Here is a 25,819-nt window from a genome sequence, read left to right as displayed (position 1 = left end):
CAGTGGCCATCTGATCACAATAAGCACACATTTTTGTTTTACCGATAACAACGAGCCTAAGGCAGTGCAGCTCAACAGAAATATAATGCAAGCCACATCCATAACTTTAAATGTTCTAGGAGCCAAATTAAAAAAGCAAGAAGAACAGATGACATTACTTTTAAGAATATATTTAACCTAAATTGTTCAGAATATTATCATTTCAAAGTGTAACCAATATAAAAAATTATTGAGACATTTTACATTCTTTTTTTCATACTAAATCTTCAAGACCCAGTCCATCTCAACTCGGGCTAGCCACATTCCAAGCGGTCAACAGCCACAGCGGCTAGCGGCTGCCACACTCGACAGCACAGTCCAGGGAACCTGTTCTTGGCCTTCAGGTACTGGCAAGGCTCCAAAGCGGGTCAAACGCAGATGGAGCTTTTATTCATCTATTTTCCCTGTCCTAGGAATCTACCATTCCCCCACTTTATGATGTCATTTAGTAGAAGTAACAACATAACAATAGCAAATATTTATATAGCACTTACTATGTGCCAGAAACCGTTCTCGTTATGTTCCTCTGTTGCCTCAATTAATCCTCACGATAACTTCAGGAGGTAAGTATACCATCATTCCCGTTTTATAGTGAGGAAACTGAGGCACAGAGAGGCCAAGCAACTTACTCAAGGCTGTAAGATAAAGACAGCGCTGGGATTCTAATCCGCGGAGTCTGCCCCCAGGGCCCAGGCCCGCAGCCACCAGGCTCTCGATTAAATCTGAATGGCTCCAAATAAGATGATCCCTCTCAGTTTTAATTATAACCATCAAGTATCTGGAGGCCGCTCCCATGATACGTGGTCAGATAAGAGCAGTGATGGCAGACGGAAGCGTTATGGGATGTGTTAGTAAATGAAATTAAAAACAACAACGTGGGGGGGTGAGAGCACTGAAAACCACAGGCAGACCTGGGGTCACAAAGACTGCGCTGGGTCTGGGGGCCTGTTCGGACAATCCAGGTCGGGGTGCAGGGGAAGTTAACACGGGTCTTTGGAAAATCTTTTCTCTGTGGCTTTCTGAGGCAATGGTCTACCACTTTCATCCGATTTGCAAAGGGGTCTGTAAGACAGACACCTCTGTATCCTTCCCAGCAGCGGCAGGGGGTAAGAGGAAGAACCAGGTAGAAAAGAATTAAGAAAACACATCCTTTTCACTTTATCAATCTCTGGTCTCCAAAGAAATCACACCTAGTGAGAAAAGTCAGGTCCACACTCAGAACTGCCTGCCCAAGTCTCAGAAGGAGACTGGGGGGGGGCGGGGGGGTGACACTGTTAGAATCAGCAGGCCGTGGCTGCGGCCACTGGGGACGCTGCTGGCCAATCTGGCTAGTGGGCCCTGGGCCTGCTGAAAGTCCTGTGGGGCTTCCTCTAGGCTGTAGGATCAATTCCAAGTCCCACAGGCCCAGCGATTTCCGGCCTTCCCCCTTCCTGGGCGCTCCCACAGGCCTCTGGTCCTTTAGCCACACAGACCTATTTACAGGTCCCTACTGCCCCCCGCTCGCTCATGCCTCTGAGCCTCTGCAGAGTCTGTTCCTCCTGTCAATCACGTTCTTCCCTGCAGGACGAGCCTGTCTTCAAGTCTTAGGTCAGAAGTCACCGCCTCTGGGGAGCTCTGTGGACCCCCTTGGCTGCCTTAAGGAAAAGTCTGCAGTAAGCGTAGGAAAGTCATATTCACTCAGTTCAATCAATAAACGTATACTACTGCTACAGCTGCTAACAATGAATCGGACTTCCAGGGAGCTGTGTGCCGGGCACTGCTTCCCATGCTGGACGTGCTCCTTAGTCCTTTCCGTAACCACAGGAAGCAGGTGCTACTCTTACCCCATTTAGCAGGTGAGCAAACCAAGGCACAGAGGGGAAGTCAGCAGCCTTGGGTCAGACAGCTTGTAAGTGGCAGAACCAGAGAGTGAGCCCAGACAGTCTGGTTCCAGAGGCTGCCCCCTTAATGGCTCACCCCCCCTGCCCCCTGGCTCCACGCCGTCTGCTCTCTGTCCCTACAGGTGGCTCCTGTGTTTCACTTGGTCTCTACTGGTCTCTCTGCCCACTTGCCTGCAGAATCTCTGAAGGCAGAAAATGCGTCTAACTCATCCTGGTCCTTCTGGGAACTAGCAAGGTGTTCAGTATACAGTAGATGCTCAATGAAGGCACACACAGTGAAACAGCGGAACAGCACTGGAAGGATACAGGACAGGGCTATAAACTTGCGCCTAATAAAAACACACCAGGAGAAAGAGTCTCCGAATATGCACTTCAACAGGCAAGCCTGAACTCGTCTAAATCCAGCCAGTGCTGCGGGCAGGGTCAGTTCCTAGGCCTGGTCAGTAGTAGAGGGACAAACACAACTCAAAGCTTAAGCGACTTGAGCCTGCCTCCAAGGCTGTCAGCTTCATTTCACTGTAAGCGTGGATCTAAGTCATAACCGGCCCACTGAAAGCCTTAGCTGGCCTCTAGAAAGGAGTGCAAGAAAAGACATTTTCCTTTAAAAAAAAAAAGTCAATATTCAACCAAGAAAAGGGACACAAAACTCTATTTCTTAAAGTTCTCTTGGTTTCAAATAGCTCAATATGAGTATATTCCAAACACCTTCTATTTATTTTATGAGTCACGTGTTGGAATCTCCTTTTGCTGTCTGGACAGCGCTTCGCCATTCTAGAGTTGCACAATATGTTTCTTTCGATTATTATCTAAACTCCCCTTAGATGGATATAAAAGTGACCTTGTAGGAGGACACTCTCCTCTTGCTCTAGCTGTAGGAAAGACAAAAGTTTCCAGATCTGGGACATACACAGACCTCTAGGGAGAAAAAGAGCTCTTCCTAGCTCACATCAGAGATTCTATCAGGACCGTGGCCAGGCCTACCCACTCCTGGAGAAATGCAATTAGCCACAGCACGCACCCTTCCTACAGCATCCAGAATGTAAGGGAAACCGCCCCCTTCTCACGTGTACAGCTGTCAGCATCATCTCTGTTTTTAACAACCAAATCATAAATCTTTCTCTTGACTCTTGCTATCTCATCTCTTTCACAATAAACAATTATTGAGAGGTTTACTGAGTGCAAACTATGTGCCAGGCATGGTTGTTGGTGCTGGAGATACAGCAGTGAAGGAGGTAAACAAGGCTCCTGATATGGGGACCCTCCCACTGTCATGGGAGACAGAAAATAAACAAGTATACAAAGAAGTAAATAAGATAACTTCAAACACTGGTAAGTTCTACAAATTTTTCCATACAAGCAGGCAGTGATGTGCCCTCCAGAAGAGTTCAATAGTGTCTCTTTGGCAGCTGTAGGGAGGAGTCTGGAAGAGGCCACAGTGGATACACAGATCAATGGCGACCAGTTATGAGGCCACTCAATTGTTCAGGTGAGCTATGCTGATACCTTGGCCTAGGATGGTAGCAGCAGAGATGGAGACAAGTGGATGGTTTCAGTACAGCTTCTGGAGGTAAAATAATTAGGAACTGCTGAGGAAGTGGCTGTGGGAGATGAGGGAGAGGAAGGGGTGGAGACAACACCTAGGTTTGGCTCAGGCAACTGGGTCAAGGATGGCTTTCCCCCATGGCAGGAAAGACAGGTTGAGAGAGGAAAGAAAAATCAAGAATTCTCATTTGACCTAGTTAACTTTAAGACATCCAAGCGCAGATGTCAAGAAGGTACTGAGAAGTCTAGAACTGTGCTGTCCAATACAGTAGCTACCCGCACATGTGGGGATTTAAATTTAAATTAAACGCAATTACAAACTCATTCCCCCAGTCACATGAGCCACATTTCAAGTGGTCAAGTAGACACAGAAGCTACTACTTTACTGAACAGCACGGGGATAGAATACTTCCACCCCCATAAAACGTTCTATTGGCAGGACTTGTCTAGAACGTCCATGATAACTTGCTATACTCCTTTCATTACTACAAAGTTTATTGCGATTATAAAACACAAAACTACAGCCCTGGGAGATCTTTAGCTTTGAATGGCGAGTGGATTCTAATCCGTCTCAACATATTTGTTCCTAGGTATATTTAATGCTCTAGAAAATAACATAACGCCGGCACTGAAGGAATAGGGTGAACACTGGGTTTATCGGCCTGGCTTCCAGATGTCTTCACCACCAATGACTTCCGATAAATCACTTAACTTATATTTCCCCACCTACAAAATGGAGCAAGATCCTGAAGAGACTATATTAAGTATGCTGGAGAATGTTTCCAGCTCTCAAGACACCTCCAATGTTAACTCACATGGCAAAATGGATAATAAAAGGGCGTCTGAAACATATAAAAGAGCCTAGTGTAGGCCTAAAAGGTATATGTTCTGCAAAGGTGAGGCAAAGCTGAACGAAACAGACCCTGTGCCTTGAGTCCATCACAGAAATCTGTGTGCTATCACATGCTGTCAGGGCTACTGACTATGAAGTCATGCTGGGTGTCAAAGAACGACGAATCAAGTCTTGAACCCCAACGGTAAAAGACAGTAGGAACCAAAATGGTGACATTTTGCTCCATTGTGCAAGGGCTTCTGGCCGAGGGAAGGGCACACCCTGAGCGCAGGAACTGGCCTACTTTCACCAAATGGTGCCACCCCATCATCTCTACCTTGAGAGTGGCTCCTGGCCGGAGGAGCCGGTCTGGGCCGTTCATGGGGAGAAATTCTTCTGCTTGGTCACCGTCCTCTATCCACAGAAAGTTCTAGAGACTTAACTTTTGCTTCTCATTGAGGAGCTGGTGGTATGTCTTCAACTCATTTGTAGATAAGTTGGGGAGGAAAGTACCCTGATTATGCCACAGCTACGGAGAAATTATAAAAATACACATGTATTCCTATTTTGCCAACCTTTAAGAGAATATATACAAAATCAGAGTAAATAATTGAAATATTACACTCAACATATTTTTTTTCATTTTTCTATTGAAAGCGCAATGGCGGTTTTTTTTTTCAACAACAGTTTTAAAAGGATGGGAAGCTGCTTTGGAATTGACCCCTACCCCACCATCCCAGTGCTACCATCTATTTTTGCTTGTTTCCCTCCATAGACATAAGTGTTTTCACATGACCATGGCCGTAGTTTAATGCTATTGGTAGTAATCCTAGTGAAGCCTTTGGAATTGCATAGATCTGGGTTTGAATGTCGGCTCCTCAACTAATGAGCTGCAAATCCTTGGACAATTAATTCCTAAGTGTTGGTTTTCTAAAGTGTGAAACACCTTTAGTACACTGTTGCTGTAAGGATAATGGAGAATGTTGGCACTCCATTATTTTCTTTTTCCATTTTACTTTAAATTTTAAATATTTTTACATATTTCTACATATATTCATAAGGATCGCTCAAGGGGTCTAATAGTTCATGTTGAAAAGTCATAATTTATCATAAATCACTCCTCTAATGCTGGATATTTAGGTTATTGCCAGTTTTTACTATTATAAATAAGATTACATTGGATATCTTCATGCTTTAGTCTTTTTCATTCCTTTAACTTATTTCCCTAGCTTCCTTAAATTCCTAACAGAAGAATTTGTCAGTTTTTTGCCTTTGTTTTTTTTCCCCCCCTGAGGAAGATTTGCCCTGAGATAACACCTGTGCCAGTCTTCCTCTATATATGTATGTGGGTCACCGCCACAGCATGGCCATTGACCAGTGATCTCAGTCTGTGTCTGGGAACCAAACCCAGGCCGCCAAAGCAAAGCACGCTGAACTTAACCACTAGGCAACGAGGTCGGCCCCCCACTGTTTTGCTTTTAAAGGGGCTTTTATTAACATGCAATAATATCATCAACAAAACAAAGGAGAATTTCTGAGACCTTGACATTTTATACATAAAATGGTATTCCTAAAGCTGTTTCAGTTTGCATTTCTAAGATAACTAGTGAGGAGGAACATTTTCTCCTGTTTGTTTATGAACAGTTTGTCACTTTGAAAAAGAGTAAGTTTACATTCTTTGCTTATTCATATGGCAAGATCTTGATATTTTTCTTAGGAGTTTGAATGAGTTCTTTATAGTATACAATAATCAACAATTAATACATGTATTTGCTACAAACGTATTTCCAATACTCTTGCAATTTTAAGATAACCATCTATTTGTTTACACAGCATTTTAATAAATAATAAGCAACAGCCATATTTTGTATAAACCTCATGAGCTATGACACTGTTTCTTGACAAAATGTTTGACTTTTGGTTGCTTTTCAGTGTCCACTTACCCCCACTTTGATCTGCACAGCGACCCTGTGAGTGAGCTGGGAGTCTGACAATCCCCACTGTACAGCGGAGAAAACCGAGACCCAGGCAGTCCAGGTGACTTCAACGGGGCCCCCACCCTGGAGTTGGCCAAGACTGGACTCTGAGTCCTTCCTCCTCTGACCCAAAGGACCCCTGGTGAAAGGAAGTGTGGAAGGCTGAATGAAGTATTTTGAGCAAAATGGATTAATATCCAAAGCACCTGTTCCACATCACCTCCTATTAAAAAGCCTTTGCACAAAGTCACAGCCTGTGACTGCGGTGTTGCAGGCTCTCCAGATACATTAGTATCTTTTTTTCAGCTTTACTGAGGTATAATTGATAACAAGTGAAACTGTAAGATACTTAAGTATACATTGTGGTGATTTGATATGTGTACACATTGTGAAGGGATTCCCCCATCTCGTCCATCACCTCACGTATTTATCTCTTTTTTTTTTGGTGAGAATATTTAGTTCTACTCTCTTGGCGAATTTCAATTATACAACACAGTGTTATCAACTACAGTCAGGCTATACATCAGATCCTCAGACCTATTCATCTTATAGCTGAAAGTCTGTACCTTTTGGTCTCTCCCTATTTCCCCACCCCCAGGCCCTGGCAACCACTTTCTCCTCTGTTCCTATGAGTTTGACTTGTTTTCTTTTTTCAGATTCCTCATGCAGTATTTATCAGTGTGGCTGGCTTATAAGAATGTTAGTATTATTTTAGCAAATCCACCAAAATGATGGCTTACATAACAGACCATCGTAATGCAGTTTTTATGCAGTTAAAATAATTTAAATAACTTAGACCTAAATTAAGTTCTGCTCTATCTTTTTTTTTTTTAACCCAGCACGAATACCACTTCTTCCCCTAAGCATTGCCTGACTGTTTGGCTCAATGACACTGCTCCTTGCCTTGAATTTCTCCAACCTCTCTTCATCACTTCTCCCTGTCGTTCCAGGTATTTCAGACTACACTGCACGTCTTCTCTGGATGAGGAAGTCCCAGGGTCATCTCTTACTTGTGCTCCAATCTCCTGAAGAGCCCAGCATTCCGCCCTGCACGAGGCAGGGCTCACTCAGGGTTCACGGGGAGAAGGGAAGAATTTTATACAGTTAGGAGACAACAGAAAAAAAAATTTACAGTTTGGTTAAAAAATCAGAGCGTGAAAGTATAGGCTGCCTTAAGCGTGTGCTTTTTTGTATACCACACTCCACTGGTCCTTTTGGCGAGCACAGACGATCATGACACAGATCTAAAGCATTCTTAGGCCAGAAGGCTGCATGAGCTAAACAAGCCTAAACGACACTAAACAGAATGTCCAACAATGTTTCTAGCCTGGGACAAAGCTGTATCATTCTGTAGATATAGCTCTTACGAATTTATTTGCAAATTCTGATATAACTCATTCCTCAAAAATCCTCTGTGCGCGCGCACGCGCGTGCACACACACACACACACACACACGCACAAAAGTCCTGTTCAGCATTTGGGAAGAACTCAGATAAAAAATATGGAACATCTGTTTCCTGATGTCAGAAAAATTCACAGGAAACGATTAATGTTCACTAGGGAGAAAGAAAAATAATCTGGATTAAATTATAAAATGAAGCATCCAAAATTCACAATTTAATACAGTACAGCCTGCGAGTCATCCAATCTTCAGAACTGAGGGGAAGATTTCAAATTTTACTAAAACTTGTTACAGTGGAAATCTTTTCATTCGGTGTATATTCAAATACACATGAAATCCTACGTCCCCACCCTACATAAGGTCCTTAGGTCCTCAGGTCCTGTGGCCTCCCTCTGATACTTACGTAACCCTTGGCAGTCTGAGTTGACATTGTGTGCGTCCTCTCACAACGTGCTCAGTGCCTTACAGGGCAAATGAAGACCTCACTGAACTGGGTGGTGGTCCCTGCATGGAGAGGATGTGGCTACCCTGAGAAAGATCTAGAGAGGCTGATGTTTCCCAAGGGGAACTGGAAGGACGGTGGCTGGCAGGGCCACAGCAAATCGTAGATGAAGGCGGTTTGGTCTCGGGTGGCTCTTCCACCATCCCACGGAGGAGAGGCACCTATACCAGTCTGGGATGATCACAGAAGGCTTCCAGGAAGAAACAGTATGGAAGTTAAAGTTTGAAGAATGACCAGGGTTAGCCAGAAGATGAAAGGAGGAGGCAGGAGCAAGGCAGAGGGAGCAGGTTTGCAAAGGCTTGAGAAGAAGTGAGCACCTGTGCACGCTGGGGGCTGCCAACAGCTTGGCACACTGGAGCAAAGAGCTTCAGAACACAGAGGGGGCCTTACTACCTAAGAGGCAAGACCCAAAGCTGGTGAATACAGTGAGAACCACAGGGCCAGCGGAGACGACCCAGGATCTTCAGCATCCTCACATGAGAAAGAGCGTGCACTAGGGGCCGGCCCGGTGGCGCAGCAGTTAAGTGCGCACATTCCGCTTCGGCAGCTTGGGGTTTGCTGGTTCGGATTCCGGGTGCGGACATGGCACCGCTTGGCAAGCCATGCTGTGGCAGGCGTCCCACATATAAAGTAGAGGAAGATGGGCACGGAGGTTAGCTCAGGGCCAGTCTTCCTCAAAATAAAAAAAAAAGAAAGTGAGCACTGACTCATCCATAGGTGACAGGCCTCTGGAGGGCCAGGGGACAGAGTGCCCATAAGAGGTGAGGCTGGTCCCCAGTTCCAAGGAAAAACCAGTAGCCAGCTACCCAACCCCAGAGATCAGAACTCCATGAGGAAAACAGAATTATCTCCATTTTACAGATAAGCTGCTGGTTTTAGAAGACAGTATTTATTGATATTCCTTTCTGTTCATTGATCCTACTCTGACTCGGGAAACCAACTCATCTTGGTATGGCTGAGACTTGCTGGTTTTGGCACTGAAAGCTCCATGTGCCAGGAATCCCCCCCCACCGTGACATACAAACTAAGACGGCTGGTCACCCACTCAGTTAGTGAGGCGCAGGCAGTGGACGACATGGCTGATGCCCCGGTTCTTATACTGGAACTGGTCCAAAGTTAAGTGTGACTGAACCTCTGGAAGCGAACCTGGACCCCTCGAGCCACAGGACCTCTGGTCCTACATCTTGAGGGCTCGTCTGGGATCCCGTATCATTTGCAGTAATTCCTCCTGAATAACTGCAGAGCACACAGGGCCTAGGGATCACTGGCTGTCGTGCTGAAGGGAAAGAACCACTCACTTATCACCTACAGAAAACAGTAATTAGCCAGAAGTCAGCTCCGAATTTAATTTTTGTTGTTGTCGTCAACTGAGAATTAAGCAAATATCTTTCAGCTTTAACTTCTGATATCGAACATCTTCCTCAAACAACAGTCCACTTACCTACTCAGAGTAGTGGACGTATTCTCATCTACCTTTGTTAACCAGGGATCTCACAGTGCCTTGCCCACTGCAACGGCTTATATTCTCACTGCTCAACAGAATTACACAAATTCAGAAGACAAACAACACAACGCCATTTCCAATAAATACAGTCACAATTGGATATTACTTTGTGGCAATATTTGGCAGGCAGAGGGTGGCTGATAAATATTTATAGAATGAATGACAGGGAAAAGTTGGCCCATGCAGAACCACGGAAAGAAAATTACGAGGATTGGGGATGGACCAGATGCTAGCTATACTGAGCCTCTGGGACAGTGTGTTGACTCAGGCAGCCGCCGCACACAGCTCTCGTCTGACAGGAGGGAAAGTAAGCTCTTCAAGAGGACTCCTTTGCCTGCAACTAGGTATGGAGTAAAATAGCCCCTTCAGCCTTCAGGCAACAGAAGATGCAGAAAGACTCCAAAGTGACAAGAGCCAAAGGCCGGCCACCAAATCCTGATTCAAAAGCACCCTCTTTGTGAGGGCTCCTCCACACAAATGGATAAAGATCTGAGCCTGAGACCCTTTCTCTGGCAACAGACAAGGATCTGCAACACATACTTCTGGTTAGTTTTCAATTAAAAAAAAAAATTTTCAAAATGCAGCCACACTTGAATAGAGCTATTCAAGGAAACAACTATTCAGTAGGGTTGAACTTTTATTAGCCTCAGAAAACTTTTTTTAAAAAAGAAAAATTTAGCTGCATTTATCACTGCTAATATATAATTATGTTTCCCTCTAAAAATTACTTTTATGGGAGCAGTCTGGGGAACTGAGCTTCTGCTGTCTGTTGAAAATAACCGCTTTGTCCACAAGTCTTGGGTCTCTAATCATATCATCCCTTTCGATGACACACGTTCCTTCCTTCAGACACCGAGACAGAGTCATCACAGAAATATGCAGGTTATGTCCCCCACACAGAGTCAGGCAGCATCCTAAGGGCAGGATGCAGCCAAGGGCACTGCCCCGAGCCTGGGTCAGAAAAACAGGACATGGGCGGTTTTGTTTTCACTATGCAGACCTTTGGTGTGGATGAGCACACTCTCCAGGCCGTAGACTCAGAAGGAGAAGGAGATAGAAGTGCTCCTCTGGTGAGGCTGCGAGGGGCTCCCCTCCATGCCCACCTGTTCACAGACATGTGGAGCGAGCGTGCTATGAAATATCCCACCCTGTTTTGGGGTTCCACTGGCTAGTTCAGTCTTAAATTGTAGCCACCAAAACATGGCTGGGCGTTGAGAATCTTTTCATCACTGAAAACCAATCAAGGGAGCAGATAAGAGAGAGATTGTAAAGACCTCGTGTATCATCAAGAGATCAACAGCTTATATAGACAAACAAACAAATCCAACTGTGTTCAACATAATCCACTCAAAGCCACAAGTCAACAGGAAGGAAACAGCTCCTAGGAAAGCCAGCCGCTCCGGTACAACCTACCTGTTCTTACCTGGACCACTCACTTCCTGGCTAAAGTAACCTTGGCTGCCTCTATCTTACATCAGTCTGCAGCCCCTCCCTCCAGACGGTCCCATGGGCCTTCCCATTTTACATACATTCTGAACTACACAGATGGTCTGCTCACCCTCCTCTGGTGAAGGATACAGGCATATCCTCGCTGCACCAAAAAAACCCAACAATGCACACCCAGAATCAAGAAAAAGGAAATCCATCCATCCCTGCACCACGGGGAGGGGAGTTAGAGGAGCTCAGGGCGTCCAACAGCGTTCTAACTGGGGAGCTAGACACTCCCACATTCATCTCTTCCCCTCGGGCCCTCATTTCTCATTTGTTTGTGTATCTGCGTGGACAACCATCTCGCCCTCCCCCATGAAGCAGAGTCTGCCAGCAGCAGGGGGGAGTCACAGATCACGTCACCCCCCTGCTCCACACTCTCCACGGGGCCCACCAGGCTCACTCAACCCACTGACCTCCCTTCTCCTCAAATACGCCCAGCCACCCCTGCCTCGGGCCGTGACACTGCTTCTTCCTTCCGCGTGAACCTCTTCTCACAGCCACCGCTGGCCTGCACGCTTCCCGCCTCGCTTCCTTCCGGGCTGGCGACAAGGGTGCTCTCAGCGTCATCTCCCTCCTCTTTCCTGGCCCTCTCTGTTTTCCTTCACGGTGCTTGGCCCTCAGTGCTCCATCCTACTGAATCGTGAGCCCCTCCTTCACTGGGATGGCAACTCCGGGAGAGAAGGACCATGTCGGTCCCCACTGGACCCTGGGGCCTGAGGCCACACCTGACACAGGAGCTCAATAATTTTTTTCTTACTGAATGAATGCATATTCTCAACTAGCCAGAAATATTTTGTGGAATTTGATTTCCAGATATTTGTATTATGAAGATAAAAATTTCCCCTTTCTCAAGTGAGTCACAAGATACGATTTTGAAATGACACTTGCCCTCCCGCTTTAGGTTCTGATGTGTCTGCTCCCTGAACCACCCGCTGGGGAGCGGGCTGGGAGACCCCGCCCCTGGGTCACCCATGGGATGGTTCAGTGCAATGGACACAAACCCACGGCTGTACCCTGAGTGTTTACTAAGCATCTGACGTGTTTTGCAGTCTTAGCCTCTTACTGAAGCCGTAAAGCTTTATTACCTTAACGAAGTGCTCCGAGAATTCGGCTAATAGACTGTCTGACTTATTTATGGTAGTGGCAGCGTTTCCTTCAGTTAATTCTGAGTAGGGCTGGCTCAGATTTCAATGCGAAGTGGTTTGCTACACCACTTTTGTTGTTTGCTTCCAGGCAGTTTGGGCCCAGCGGCCACAAAAAATACTGTGGAACATTAAGACAACTCATTGGAAGAGACAGAAAGAACAAGGAAGCACAGATCTCTCCTGCCTGGCATCTCCAATACATTCAGGTTTTCTGGTTGCTTCTTCAATATGGATGCTTTTCTGAAGGGCAGTGTTTTTCCTTCATGAATGAGTCTCATTTATCGTGATGCACCAAGTGGTCAGTGTTAGCCCCGAGGCCCTCTGGATCCTCCCAGCGTGGCAATGAATGCTACCCTGCAGAAACCAGTCTCTCGCTCAGAATTTCCACCTTTCTCTCTGTTACCTGGCCTCTTAGCAAACCTCAGCGTCAGAGTTCAGTCAACCGGCACGTCTACCTGTCTTCTCTCCTTTTCTTAAAGCATTATCTTTCTGGAGCTTTTATATGTGGGACTTTGGAATTCTTGTATAAAAACAAGATATTATTATCTCCAATCACTTGAAAAATAAGTCAGAAACAGCCCAGTTCAAAGATATGGTCAAATTCTAACATCAGAGTTAACATAAATAGAAAACAATGATCAGTATCAGTTCTGCCCTTTTATCTCCTCAATAAATAAAATGCAATAAATCATATGCAAGTCTTGGCGAACTTTTGTTTATAAGTACTTCTTTAAAGCTTAAAAGTTCTGATGTTTGTAACACGCAATCCTATTTATTTAATCCTTTAGGAATGTAAGCTGTTGGGTGGCTTATCCAAAAGAGGAAAATCGTAAATATTGATTATTAAGCACTTTGTCATCCAAGTCAAAAGCTCCTACAAAAACGCTTGCATTTTTTTTTTTTTAACCACAAATCTCTATTCCTAGAATGTGTGTGTGCGTGTGCAATTTAACTCTGGACAAGATTCCACTGTGCTCTTTGCATCCTTTTCGGGCTGTGCAAGTGGCTTCCTTTTCTTCCTCTGTTCTCTGAACGTTGAACATGGGCAGAGCCAACATAAACCATACACTAGTGACATCCCGAACAACCCTCAGATCCCTGCACCCCTGTACAGAGCTTGCCTGCTGGCCTCCCTCCAACGCTGTTTTATGTTGCTTCTCTTTACTCCGCTTGGTTGGGGAAGTCTTTTGTTAACAGTCCCTTGGCCAGTTACAGCACAGGGCTTCTGGCAACAGTTAGGGTTGCAGTATTTCAGAGGCCTAGCACTAACTCCAGAAAATATTTTCCTATTTTAACTCTTTTACTCCTCGTTGTTCCTGGCAATGAAAAAGGAAGGAGAAAAACAACCCTCACACATGCCACAAAGAGACATACGGTCACAAAAACATTTCTATCAGCTTAAAACCAACAGAATCTTAACACCCTAATTGGGGACCTGCGAATCCTGAATCCTCTAACACAGGTAACAAAGTCTTAGAAGTAAATCATGTCTAATAAACTTGAACTTCTACATTCTTTTCCCTCTAGTTTGCTTGTGTGAAGATGTGGTGACACTAGGGACGTCCACCCTCCACCCAGCCCTCAGCATATCCCTGCTGACAGAAGCCTGGTTTGTTCTGTGGGATGCTGTGAGCTCAGGAAAGGTGGGAGACCTGGCCAAAGGGTGGGCACGTGCCCCAGCAGCCTGGTGAGGCCCGAGGGGAAATCTGAGGATGGTAGGAAAGGACTTCACCTCCTCAGAAAAGACAGAAGCGCGGCAGGTGTCTCGATGGTTCTCAACTTTGAAACTGGCCACGAGGCACAGAACTATGAGGATCATTTGGTGACCACCAGAAAGCAAGTATGTATTTTCAGAACTCAACACGGCAAAGAGGGTGGACAGGAGGAATGAAAAGAGCATAGATCTTTAGTGGCAAACGGCAGAAGGAGCTGCCTCCTCCAGACTTTCTAAAGATGTGGAGAGATAACCCTCTACTTGTTAGGGCCACAACTAGTCATGTTCTCTTTTCTGCTATCTATAGCCTTGATATATATGAGATGACAAAAGAGAGGTTTATGCCTTCCTAATTTGGTCTTCTCTAACTTAGAGAGGAGAAAAATTGCTTAGCAAACCTCAAACTAATAGGGCAAATATGACTTGTCGATGTATTTATATCATTTACCAAAGAGGCCCTCAAGTCTTTCTCAATCCAGAGTGATCATTCCATCCATCCATGCACTCAACCAACCATCCATCCATCCACTCTTTCATCCACCCATATGATCATCCACCCAACCATCCATCCACTCACCCACCCATCCATCTTTTCTTTTTTCCTGCCAACAACAAACTGCTGAGCCCCTACTCTGTGCCAGGCATTGCTAGGCACTGGGGATTCAAACAACCCAAAGAAAACACTATACCCATTTTAGAATAAGGACACTGAGATTGAGAAGGTTTAAATGTTCTTCGCCAAAACACAAGTCTGCAAGTGGCAGAGTTAAGAGTCAAATCTAGGACTATCTGAATTCACAGGCCGTGCTTTTCACTACAGCATGCAACTTCAAACCTAGCCATCACTTTGTTAGTCTAATTTAGAAATAACAAAAACTGTATTGCTTTTTAATATTCTACTATTTTTACCTCCCCCCACCCCACCATCCACAGTTAATCTAAAGCAGTTACTTTGTACTGTATCTAGACATTTGCGACACACAGACTAAATGTCCACTTTTTACCTGCCCGTTGGACTGATGCTGTGTTTACAGGATGGCAATGTCACCATGACAACTTCTGTTTCTACAGCCCTCGTCCTGCAACTATTGGCCGCTGGACTCACGATCAGTAGGGGACCTTCTCTGCCTTGCTCACCAGTGCCTGGAACACTCCCTAGCACGTGATAGGTCCTCCCTACACGGCTGCTAACTAAATGAAGAAAAATAAGCCAAAAATAAGATGCTGTCTCAGGAAATCCTGAATGCCAGTTATCAAGACTCTTAATTTAATGAGTTGACATCACTTTAAAACCTCGGCAGAGGGCCATTCCAGAAGGTGCATAATAAGCTGCTGACTAAGCAAACTGTACCCAATGTTTATAGCAAATACATTCCTCACTGTGAAATGCTGGAAACAACCCAAATGTCCAGTATTTGGATGAAAAGTTAAACTAATGCCTACCTGTCAGAGCAGAGGATTATTTTATTGCCATTAAAAGAAGAGAGATGTGGAGGGTGAAGACACAGGAAAAGGGCAGCATGAACCAAGGTTAGATGTGAAAGTAGACCGACAAAGAGGATGTACACCCTCACCCCAACTATGCAAAAACGGGCACGTGGGAATCGCCCAGCATTGGAATGTGAGTCTGGACTCACAAGAACAGTTCTTACTTTAAATGTCCAATAAAAATTCAGAATTTAAGAAAATCACTCACAATCAATTCTTCTATTATTTTATCTCTAAAGCCCTTTTTATGACGTTACAGAATTCTTACAAAATGCATGTTCACAATTTAACATGCGACCAGTTTTGAAAAACTCGCCTTCTAGGTGCCTATGATGAAAATGAATGCCCTACTGATAAAAGACACCCATTTATTTGCCTGGCTAAACATACACACTGTTCTCGGTGCCCGAAAGCCACGTGATGATGAATGCTCTGTGTGTGTACGTGTGTGAAAAGCACAACACGTGACTCTTTCTAAACCGTACATCAGATAACCCGTCTGCGCTGCGCAGGGACAACCATTCCGTGCTGAGGCTGGCACACTCAGGGTACTTTCTGCTCGAGGCCTGCATTTCTACACCCTTTGCTTGGCTAACTGGCTTGTTCAAGAATTTCTCAACTTGGGTGCACCTCCCTCAAATAATAATAATAACAATGGGTACCATTTATGGAATATTTCACTACATGCTGGCCTAGTTGTAAACATCGTCTCCATTTCAATCTCATTTTCTACTACAATCACAGACACAGATAGCAGATGCTCAATAAATCCATGTTTACCAGTCGAGTTACACTTCAGTTCATTTAACTCTCATGTCCGCAGTAAAATGGAGGTATTATGATTATCAACATTTTACACATGGGGTGCAGAGAGGTAAAGCCAATTGCTTACTGGCTAACATTTTCTAAGGTCAACAGAAATGGCCTGGTTAGCTTCCTACCTCAGCTCACCCCATTTCAATACCTAGCTTATTCTAACTTGGAAACATCACACTTTTATGAGTTAAAAATTAACTGATAAAACACAAAAAGTCATGCTCACCAGAATAATTTCTAAAGTTCTTTTTCTATTCATACCTAACTTGTCCTGCCTTTAAGATACAGACCCTTGAAAAGCAGGGCCCCCCTACCCTTTACACTTCATTGCAAGATGGAAATGCTCTTCTGAGGTGTGCCAGCAAGGGCAAGACAAGAGTATGTAGAAGGAAGTGGTCCTGCTGTTCTTGAGCACAGAGACGCACAGGCACAGCTGCGTCACGCAGCACAAAGCCGTCGATTAAATCAACTGTGAAAAAAAACCCAACTTGAGTATGAATAACAGAAAATACAACTTAACACTCCACACCTGAAGTCTCAAGAAGTCCAAGTAAGGGTATGTGGCTTAAGGAAAAGGCTCCTTGCTGTGGTAGTTCTGACTTTTGGAAAATCTACAATTGATTTTATCCAAATGATTCCAAGTTACACTTTTTATACTTTGCCCAAAGAAGTTCTCACCTAGAAAATGGGGTGGGAGGTGGAAAAAAGAAGGATCAGTCCGGTTCCAGTCAACAGGGGTGCTGCCTCTGGGAGGTCCTACACAGGCACGTGGGATTTAACAAGAAAACCACTCGGTCAGAGCCAAGACCTTTCTCAGGGGACTGAGCCGGCCCGGCTCCTCAAGCTCCACTCTACACAGGGCTGAGGCGACCAGCATCTCCACTGGCACTGCAGGAGTACCACAAGGGTCTCCAATCCAGCTTCCCTGACTTGAATGCTCCCTCCTCAGATCCTGCCCATTCACCAAGCCCGTCTATTCTTCCCCCAATTCCATTTCCAGTCCTCTGTTCAAGAGCCCACAGGAGGCCCCTTTCACCTTCTACCCCGGTCTGCCCTCCTCTGCTTTCCAATGCTCTCTGCACATGAGGCCACTGGAGCTGGCCTGCTTCAGCTACCCCACGTCTTCCTCACTGGACTGTGCTGACTTCCCCTCCCCTCCCCTTCCTCTCCTCACACAGGCCTCCCAGCCACGCTGCTGCCCCAGCCTGGAAGGCCCTCTGTCCACCCCTCTGTCAGGCCTGCTAACTCCATCGCCATCGCCTCTGAGGTGACTCCCCATTGCCACCACCCCCACCTCCCTGACTGACTTCCAATCGCCCTCTGGTATGTTAAGCTCTCTCTCAGAAAGAAACAGACTCCCTCAGGTGACCTCAACTGTTCAAGGCTTTCTGTGAGGAGACACAAGACAGTAAGGGCCATGGGGCCAGGCCTCAGGGAGGCAGCTTTACGAACTAGATGCTCTGGTCTCCAGTCAGCAGCAGGAGGCCAGGATCCTCCACACAGACAACGGCTCAGCCTCTTCTCTGCTTCTGTTCCTCCTGCCACCCGCCTTGGGTCTTCCTCTCTGCATCTGCTTCCTCATGGTTTCTACTGACTCCAAGCTCGCCGGAGGCCACTCTGTGACTGTCTTTCCAGCCCACAGATGAGAACGCTACCAGACAACCCTCCCTGTCCTCGGCGGCTTTCATTCACAAATCCTTACAAGGAATCTGACTGGGCACACACACGGTGCCTTTAAACAGGCCTGCGGCTTTCCCAGCAGGCCAGGATGCCTGTCAGACCACGGCTGCCTTGGGTCAGGGGCTCTTCTTGACCCAATCGACTGAGGCTAAGGGAGAAGGGCAGGAGGAAGTCACACGAGTTAGGAACACAGCCAGATGCTTTTAACGAACAGCCCGGGCTGCTTCCCACAGCAACAACTGGACTTTTTAGAAGGGGCTCCAGGCACAGCAGACCCGTTTATTAGTCTCTCTGGCGAACTGCTCTTCTTCACATCTCTAATGCTCTTAGGATAAGACCATCCCCAGGCTTGGCCATGGATGACAGAGCACTGTGTACTATTCCACAGTCACTTCATGCGACTGCTCCAGAGCCAGAGAACCCAGAACCAAGTGATGCTCACGGGTAAACTTCATCCCAGGAGGGACTTCACTTTTTGCTGATACACGCCAGTGACTAGAATCGTCTACACCCAGTGCTGATATAGTAGTTCTCAAAGTTTTTGGTCTCAGGACCCCTTTACACGCTTCAAAATTGAGGATCACAAAGAGCTTTTATTTGGCTTAATCTATTGATACATTTACTGTTAGAAATTAAAGCAGTTTTGAAAATATTTATTAATGCATTAAAATGATAACAATGATAAATCCATTAGATCTTAACAAAACAGCATTTTATGAAAAAACATCTGTTTTCTAAAATTAAAGAAAATTTAGCGAGAAGGGTAGAACTGTTTTACGTTTTTGTTAATCTCTTTAATGTCAAGTCTCTGCAAATCTCTTTAATAGAAGACAGATGAATTCTCATTTCTGCTTCTAAGTCCAACCTGTTGGGATACATAGTTTTGGTCATAGGATATGAAGAAAGTCTGACCTTTTGCAGATATACCCGGAGAGAAAGCCTTTTCCGATAACTGTGGGTCTTCTTCGATAGTTTCTTAAAGGTTAGCTGAAACCCTTTCAAATGAACTTTTTATACCCTGCTATATTAAAATTGATTAGTCTGCCCTGCATTTGAACAGAACGTTCACCCATGCAGGGTTTGTAACACCACACAGGGGTCACTGAGAAATACTGGTTCCCTGAGTTATGCAGGTTTCCCAAATGTTGACACATTTCTTCACACAATATCAAAAAAGCACACCCCTGATCTCACCAGGAAAGTCTTCCAATACAGCAGTCCCCCGATCTGCAGCTGCACTTTCCATGGTTTCAGTAACCCGTGGTCTGAAAATATTACATAATTCCAGAAATACACAATTCCTAAGTTTTAATTTGCAAACCGTTCTAGGTAGCGTGACAAACAGCGCCGTTCCGCTCCATCCCACCCGGCTGTGAATCACCCCTTCGTCCACCAGATCCACGCTGTACCTGCGTCCCCCTCCCCCTTAGTCACTTAGTAGCTGCCTCGGTTATCACACTGACATTGGGCCTCACAGCGCTTGCGTTGAAGAAACCCTTCTTTTACTTACTAATGGCCCCAAAGTGCAAGAGCAGCGATGCTGGCAATTTGGATATGGCAAAGAGAAGATGTGAAGTGCATCCTTACAGTGAAAAGGTGAAAGTTCCAGACTTAGTAAGGAAAGAAAAAAACCATAGGCTGAGGTTGCTTTGTTACAGTAAGAACAAATCTACTATCCAAGAAATTGTGGAAGGAAAAGAAATTCATGCTAGTTTTGCTGTCACAGCTCAAATATGTCTGTACAGGAAAAGACATTCTATATGGGGTTTATTCTCCACGGTTCCAGGCATCCACTGGCAGCCTTGGAGTATATCCCAAGGATAAGGGGGGAACCACTATATACTTTCTCAAAGCATATGATACAAGTTTTTCAAAACTCTAATTTTTGCTTGAAAGCTACAATTTTATCATTGGCAACAAATAGCGACAGTTGTTTTTCTTGAGTGACAGACTGGCCATGTTATTTTTTGAGAAAACGTCCACCAAATGTCCAAGTTTCAATAGCCATAGTTTGTCTACCAGACATCCTTTCGTGCAAAATGGTGTTAGACGAAAAAGGCAGCTAGTTCAGCTTGCAACTCAAATAATGGCACAGTGTTTTCCCTTGAGACAATCATCACACTGTTATCAGCAGAAGAGCTTTACTCACCCTATTGTGCCACACAGAATATTAAAAAGATGTGCATTCAAGGGTCGAGACTGAATAAAGTTAATATTTTTTACTGCTTCAAGGACACTCTGAAGTGAAAATGGCCTTGTTTTTTTTTTCTACTGTGAGTGCGTGGTTGGGGGAACGCAGGCACTAGGACCGTCTAGGGCCGCTGCCTTGACTAACGATTAGGCCCCAGAAGTTTTAGCAATGGTTGCTTGTGCAGCATCATTCCGAATGTCAACACAATGGAAAAGTAAAACAATGTCTTAATATTATAAAAATAAGTTTCACCTTGAGGACCCCTGAAAGGATCTTGAGACCCCGCAGGGTCCATGGACCACACCTTGAAAAACACTGCTCTAAAAGGTGTTTAATAAATATTCCTGAATCCCTCAATGAATGAAACTTCCTATTAATCAAGGAGGGCCTGGAAAGGTTTGATGGATAAGATACCTTTCTAGTTAGGCCATCAACACCACACAGGATGCTTAAAGGCAGATGGGGCTGGAGGAGCACAGCAAAGGGAAGCAGCTAGAAAAGTGCAGGGACCTTTCCTGGAGCAAACACACTTCCAGCGACCAGCGCCTCACACAGAGCAGCGCCTGCTCACGCCTGGCATCTCTGTTGCTCCCGTGACAGCCCAGTGAGGTGTGTACTATCATCAGCCCTGTGTACAGATGAGGAAAGAGGTCAGGCTGGAGGGTCTTCGAAGGCAGGGACCATGTCTGTTCGCTTCTAATGAATATTCACAACCCTCACACAGCAACCAGTGCATCGAAGGCACACAATAAACATTCACTGAATAAATGAACAAACGAGGCTCTGAGAAATTAACGATCTGCTCAAGATCACACAGCTAGGAAGGGGGAGCTCCAGGACTGAACGCAGGTCTTCCGGGACCAAATCCCACGTGGTTCCCACCATACCCTGATGTCTTCACAGTGACAGACACCGGGCCACGCTGTGGGGGCGTAGATGTCACTGCAGGCAGTTGTGAGCTGAGGGACTTTTCATGAGGGAGTTACGTGCTCATATGTGTGCTGTACAGGATGAAACCCAGCACCATCTGGGAGCATGCAGAGTGAGGGACAAGAGAAGGAGAGACCAATGTGGACCCTCTCAGAGGTCCAGGAGAAAGGCAGGACTTGGGCGGGTGTCAGGCAGATGGCATAGATTCCCCTGATTCTGACACTTAACTATGCGAATTCAGAGGAGTTACCCTTCCTGTTCGATCCTTACTTTCCTTATCTGCAGAACAGGATCATAACAATCTATCACTTCACAGAGTCGCTGTGAGTGTTAAATGAAAAAACAAACAGAGTAGCCAGCACAGTTCTTGGCTCAATAAATATTAGCTCCAAAAATAAAAGGAAGGAAGGGTGAGAGGGAGGGAGGGGAGGGGAAAGGAGAGATGGGGCAGGAAAAAGCAGCAGAAGGAAGTATCTGTTGAATGTCTGAGGGAACCCAGGCAGTGCCAGAGGAGAGCCAGCCTACAGGCCTGCAGCAGCTTTGTCACTAGAGAATATGAAAGAAGCATCAGCTCGCCCGAAGGTTTCCAGCTGGATGACCAGAAGGATGAGCTGGTCTGCAGGTGCCCAGGAGGCCGGTGCTGTAGATGCCAAAGGGTCAGACTACCAACAGAGATCCAGAGAACCTCTGCGGAGAGGGAAGGACAGTCAGGGAAGGGCACAGGGTAAAGGATCAATGAATGTCTATGGGACATGGGGTGTTGTAAATGAGGGCAAATGGAAAAAAAAGAAGAAAATAGGATCAGAGATACAAAAAGGAAGCACCTGCTGACAGCTACGTGTAAAAGAATGAAACTGGACCACTCTCTAACACTATATACAAAAATAAACTCCAAATGGATTACAGTCTTAAATGTAAGTCCTGAAACCATAAAGCTCCTGGAAGAAAACAGAGGCAGTCAGCTCTTTGACATCAGTCTTGGCAATATTTTTTGGATATGTCTCCTCAGGCAAGGGCAACAAAAGCAAAAATAAACAAATGGGACTCCATCAAACTAAAAGGATTTTGCACAGCAAAGGAAACCATCAACAAAATGAGAAGGCAATCTACTGAATGGGAGAAGGTATTTGCAAATGATATATCTGATAAGGGGTTAATGTTTAAAATATATAAAGAACTCACAAAACTCAATATGAAAAAACAATCCAATTAAAAAAATAGGCAGAGGATATGAATGGACGTTTTTCCAAAGAAGACATACAGATGGTCAACAGGTACATGAAAAGGTGCTCAGCATCACTAATCATCAGGGAAATGCAAATCAAAAGCACAATGAGCTATCACCTTACACCTGTCAGAATGGCTGTCATCAAAAAGACAACAAATAACAAGTGTTGGAGAGGATGTGGAGAAAAGGGAACCCTTGTGAACTACTGGTGGGAATGTAAATTGGTATAGCCACTATGGAAAACAGCATGGAAGTTCCTCAAAAAATTAAAAAGAGAACTACCATACGATCCAGAAATCCCACTTCTGGGTATTTACCAAAAGAAAACAAAAACACTAATTCGAAAATATATCTGCACCTCCATGTTCATTGCAGCATTATTTACAACAGCCAAGATATGGAAACCTAAGTGTTCACCAATAGATGAATGGGTAAAGAAGATATGGTATATATATACAATGGAATACTACTCAGCAATAAAAAAGAAGGAAATCTTGCCATTTGTGACAACATGGATGGACCTACAGGGCATTATGCTCAGTGAAATAAGTCAGACAGAGAAAGACAAATACCATATGATCTCACTTCTATGTGGAATCTAAAAAAGAAACAAGCAAAATAAAACAGAAACAGACTCATAGAGACAGAGAACAAACTGATAGTTGCCAGAGAGGAGGGAGGTGAGGGGTTGGGCAAAATAGGTGAAAGAGATTAAGAAGTGCAAACTTCCAGTTACAAAATAAATAAGTCACGGGGACGTAATATACAGCATAGCAAATATAGTCAATAATACGGTAATAACTCTGTATGGTGACAGATGGTTGCTAGATTTATCATGGTGGTCATTTTGTGTCTATCAATGTCAAATCACTATGTTGTACGCCTGAAACTAACTTAATATTGCATGTCAACAATACTTCAATTAAAAAAAAAAGCAAGCACCTGCTCAAAGCCATTTATGGGCTCCAAACCCTGGTCTGCAAGGCACATGGAGGCCCTCCCTCCGGCTGTCTCTAGCTAGCCGCCCCCGCTGTTCTGTGAACCTGACCTTTGCTAAGAGTACCAGGTTCTGCACTCTGCTCCCTTCCACTGCCTGCAGGGCAGTCATCACTGCCCAAGAAGCACAGTTTCTCAAAAGGTGGTACTTGTAATTTTTAAGGTCATATGTTAAGATTATGACAATCAAAACCATCACGAGGGAGAGCAGCACAGAAGTGGTACCTCTGAAGCTCTGGTTCCATCATGGCCCCTGGGCCGGCCCTGTCTGCTGCGTGCTCCATGCCCCACCTCACACTCACCTCTCGCTAGCTCCTTCCCAGGCTCCCGCTGGACCCTGCTCCTGCTGCCCACCACTCTCTGTTCGTGTCCTGCTGTAGCAGACTGAGGTGTGTCTCTCTCCTGAGTTGTGACCCTGCCCCGGTGTCTCAGATGCTCCTCCCGGTTGTATGGCCAGGCAGGTCTGGAAAGTAGCTGGAAAGATGCTGTAAGAGAAGCAGCAGGCAGGGGGCGGGACACTGCTGGCCAGAGGTGTGAGGAGAGCCTAGGGCTGACAGGTCCAGAAGCAGCCAGTGGATTTCACAAACAGAAGCCTGTTCAAGCCTAAGGCATGCACTCCCATGGGGTGCTGCCCCCTCACCGGGTGGAAAGCAGTTCTTGGCGGGGGGGGGGAGTAAAACATTTTTAGATACTGCAATGGTTTGTGGCCCTCTAAAAGCTCAACCCTACCCAATAAAAATCCTATCCTTTAACATTTAATTTATCTCACCACGGAGAAATTTAAGTTAATTTAAACTTAAGCTAATTTTTTTCTACATGGGGTAACATTGAAAAAGAGTTTGAGAAGCCCTGATCTAGAAGGAGGCGATTCAGTACAGGCGTTGAGAGAAGGGTGGGCACCCGCAGGCCTGAAGGCAGAAGGAGACGGCCCCTCCGGCCGGAAGCAGCAGGGAGTGGCCACTTTCTCCCTCTCTTCATGGTAGGCGTCCCGGACGAGAACTTCACTGAGCGCTCTCTACATGTCAGGCCCCATGGTAAATGTGATTTTCATCCTCAACAACCTTTTGAAGTTACGTTCCCTTTTTACAGATGCTTAGAGAATGTAGGCAGCTTATCCATGGACGCACAAGCGGTCAGTGGTGAAGATGCAAGTTTAGTACCTAGCGCAGGCCGGACACGTCGCAACCGTGAGCAGAGCTGGCAGGCCTGAACACGTCTGCTGGAGGAGGGGAGGCAGCGTCTGCTACACGGTGAGCGTACCAAAATCACGTCCTTGAATGAGACAGCGGAGAAGAGAAAATGACCTGGGAGAGGAGACAACTCATGGAGAAGGAATCCAGGCACAGGACATGATAGATTCCAGGAGGAAGCTTGCCTTTGGCCAGCAACACAGCCGAAGGAAGGAAGGAAGAGAGGGAGGAAGGAAGCCCAGAAAGCCGGGTCAGGGCTGTGGGCAGGGCTCAGGGAGCAGGAGCAGAGAAATCCTGTCCCCCTGGGCCGGCAGCTGAAGGCAGCTACATGGATGCCGGGTGGAATCAATCAACATGACAGCGTTACCTGCTCCAGGACCTCCTCGAATGAGAATCAGCTAATTAGTCTCATGTCTTCTTCCCTCTCCCCAAGGCCCGGACTTAGAAAAGGGAACCAGACACCATGCTTTAGTGAAATAATCCCCGATCTTTTCTAGTATGAAGACAACTTCTTGCCGTCAGAAACAAAGCACAAAACAACTCCCCAGGCGGCCAGTAACTGTAGCTGTCCTCAGCACCCACTGTGTGAGAGAAGGCCCCATGCACACCAACTCTGTCCAGCTGAGCACCTGGTACGACTTCACAGTGTCCTTATCATAAAAAGGCATTTGAACAACAGACATCCCCCATGGAAGACATTCAGTCTGCCAGCCAGGCCTGCTCTGCGCCTGCACGTGCAAACTCCTTGTAATAAATCCTTCCCCAGATCCCCACCTTGGACCACAGGTTGGAGATCACTGGTCTGCAAGAAAGGCAAGTCATACCCCAGATAGGGAAGAGGTCTGGCATTCCCCAGACCTCAGTTCAAATTCCAGTTCTCTGATGACCAGCCATTTAATGACAGGTGAGTTACTGAAACTCTGTCCGCCTTGGTTTTCTCCTTTGTAAAATGGGGCTGGCAACACAAGGTTTCTCACTTCAAATGAGACTGAATTTATCACCTCTAACACAGTACCTGACACACAATAGGTAGTTAACATTGTTATTTCTGTTCTCTAGAATCAGTGCTTCAGTTTCCAAAGTGTGGTCCCAGAAGCATCAGCATCACCTGGAAACCAGTCAGAAACACAATTTTTCAAGCCTCAACTCAGACACTGACTCCTCTGGGGATGGGCCCAGCAGTTTGTGTTTTAACAAGCTCTCCAGGGACTTTGGGGCCCACTAAAATTGTAGATCCAAGGCTCTGGAGCAATGGTTTTCAACTTTTTTTTC

General features: G+C 45.6%; 1 protein-coding gene across 5 annotated transcripts in view; it reads right to left on the bottom strand.

Moving 5' to 3' along the window:
* The window catches only part of GNG12 (G protein subunit gamma 12), a 123,577-nt gene that overhangs the window by 73,496 nt on the left and 24,262 nt on the right, over positions 1-25,819 (bottom strand). The window contains exon 1 of one of the 5 annotated variants that reach the window (XM_023641881.2): positions 7,173-7,270. The exons of the other annotated variants lie outside the window; for them this stretch is intronic. The gene's annotated coding sequence lies outside the window, so the exon portion shown is untranslated. Of the gene's footprint in view, positions 1-7,172; positions 7,271-25,819 lie in introns of those variants that run through there. 5 annotated transcript variants of the gene reach the window in all.

The sequence above is a fragment of the Equus caballus genome, chromosome 5 (genome assembly GCF_041296265.1).
Source record: "Equus caballus isolate H_3958 breed thoroughbred chromosome 5, TB-T2T, whole genome shotgun sequence".
NCBI lineage: Eukaryota > Metazoa > Chordata > Mammalia > Perissodactyla > Equidae > Equus > Equus caballus.
The sequence above is the reverse complement of the archived record's forward strand: the minus strand, read 5'-3'. Positions and strand labels throughout refer to the sequence as shown.